This window comes from Schistocerca piceifrons, chromosome 7 (genome assembly GCF_021461385.2).
Source record: "Schistocerca piceifrons isolate TAMUIC-IGC-003096 chromosome 7, iqSchPice1.1, whole genome shotgun sequence".
Classification (NCBI taxonomy): Eukaryota; Metazoa; Arthropoda; class Insecta; order Orthoptera; family Acrididae; genus Schistocerca; species Schistocerca piceifrons.
The window spans coordinates 129470335-129472518 of NC_060144.1; the positions used below are offsets into that span (position 1 = coordinate 129470335).

At 45.8% G+C, this 2184-nt stretch overlaps 1 non-coding gene across 1 annotated transcript; it reads right to left on the minus strand.

Moving 5' to 3' along the window:
• Positions 1-1701: 1701 nt before the first annotated feature.
• Trnas-cga lies at positions 1702-1776 on the minus strand. The gene has a single exon. It is a non-coding gene; the product is annotated as a tRNA-Ser (tRNA).
• Between the last annotated feature and the right edge of the window lie 408 nt (positions 1777-2184).

Consider the following 2184-nt stretch of genomic DNA (forward strand, 5'->3'; position numbering starts at 1 on the left):
ATATAAACCTTCCCTGCTCTTCGTGACGAACAAAGTGAAGTAATTTACATCAGGAGTGTGTTATGCAACAAGTTTCGCAGAACACTGAAATCCAGAGCTCTCTCTACTGAGTTGAAAACTTCTGGGTAATATCGTTTTGCAATGCTGCGGTACAAGGGAGGTCTTATCGCAGATATACGAATTGAAATACGCTAATTACAGTCTCGCATAAAAATATGTTACTTTTCCGTTACGAAACTATGTTCATTTCAGGCAGGTTTTCTTAGTTTTTAGTTCCATTGTAACACAAAGCCATAAAAAGCGTTAGAAACTCCGCAGTGTTTTCTTAGCTCTCTGTTCATGACCGAATGGTGATAGCAAACACGCCTAAGTCGGTGAGGAGTGTTATTTTTGCACCACTGATTAATTGGTTCAAATGGCTCTGAGCACTATGCGACTTAACTTCTGAGGTCATCAGTCGCCTAGAACTTAGAACTAATTAAACCTAACTAACCTAAGGACATCACACACATCCATGCCCGAGGCAGGATTCGAACCTGCGACCGTAGCGGTCGCTCGGTTTCAGACTGTAGCGCCTAGAACCGCACGGCCACTCCGGCCGGCACTGATTAATTCTCTACGGCAAGGAGAATATTGAGTTGACTGTACGATGAAGGGAATCTTCTTTGGTGCGAACAATTTTCATTAGCGTATTCCCACGCTACGATTGTCACTTGTCAGCCTCAAAGATATGCGCATATCTGGGTAGCAACTAACAGGGATAGGCATAAGTGTTTCTGATGTCTTATCTGCTGAATTATATGTCGTATACTGATGCAATTTTTGTGGTACGTTCTGCCTGCAAAATGAGACGCGAATACAGTAAGTAGAAAAGAAATAATAAACTATAACGTCGTGCTTTATGCGGCAGTTCTACTGAATGAACAACGAAAATGTCTCATCATTTTGTGGGGTCGTCAGCAGGAAAACGTTTCTTAAATGTTTGAAATTACATGTAAAGTTTGTTGCAAGTGTCTAAATGCTCTCATTCCCAAATACTGAATGACTAAAATATGGTCCGCAGCTCGTGGTTGTGCGGTAGCGTTCTCGCTTCCCACGCCCGGGTTCCCGGGTTCGATTCCCGGCGGGGTCAGGGATTTTCTCTGCCTCGTGATGACTGGGTGTTGTGTGATGTCCTTAGGTTAGTTAGGTTTAAGTAGTTCTAAGTTCTAGGGGACTGATGACCATAGATGTTAAGTACCATACTGCTCAGAGCCATTTTTTGACTAAAATATGGATACTTGCGCGTGTCGGACTATCCTACGTTTACACTCCCACCACCACCACCTCTTTGATAACAAGGTGATTCTTACCCCCACAGCGATTATTTAGAGACAGCAAGTGATAAGTGTACCACTTTTGGTTGAAATAGGTCCACTGATTTAGGAGAAAATGTGGAACATACATACATACACACACACACAACTATATGTGTACAACTACTTTTGTAATGTGTCGATTTTGCCCGAGATTTCTCAGTGCATTTGTGGAGCTAAGCTGATACTACGCCACTGGGCTGCATCCGTAGCGAGCCTATAATTTCCCAGGGAAAAACGTGTTTCCAGCTGGTCTTACTGCCATTGTCTGTGATCTAAGCCGCGCGGGGTAGCCGCGCGGTTTTAGGCGTCTTGTCACTGAAACTTCCTGGCAGATTAAAACTGTGTGCCCGACCGAGACTCGAACTCGGGACCTTTGCCTTTCGCGGGCAATTGCTCTACCAACTGAGCTACCGAAGCACGACTCACGCCCGGTATCACAGCTTCACTTCTGCCAGTACCTCGTCTCCTACCTTCCAAACTTTACAGAAGCTCTCCTGGTAGAGCACTTGCCCGCGAAAGGCAAAGGTCCCGAGTTCGAGTCTCGGTCGGGCACACAGTTTTAATCTGCCAGGAAGTTTCATATCAGCGCACACTCCGCTGCAGAGTGAAAATCTCGTTCTGGAAACATCCCCCAGGCTGTGGCTAAGCCATGTCTCCGCAATATCCTTTCTTTCAGGAGTGCTAGTTCTGCTAGGTTCGCAGGAGAGCTTCTGTAAAGTTTGGAAGGTAGGAGACGAGGTACTGGCAGAAGTGAAGCTGAGATACCGGGCGTGAGTCGTGCTTCGGTAGCTCAGTTGGTAGAGCACTTGCCCGCGAAAGGCAAAGG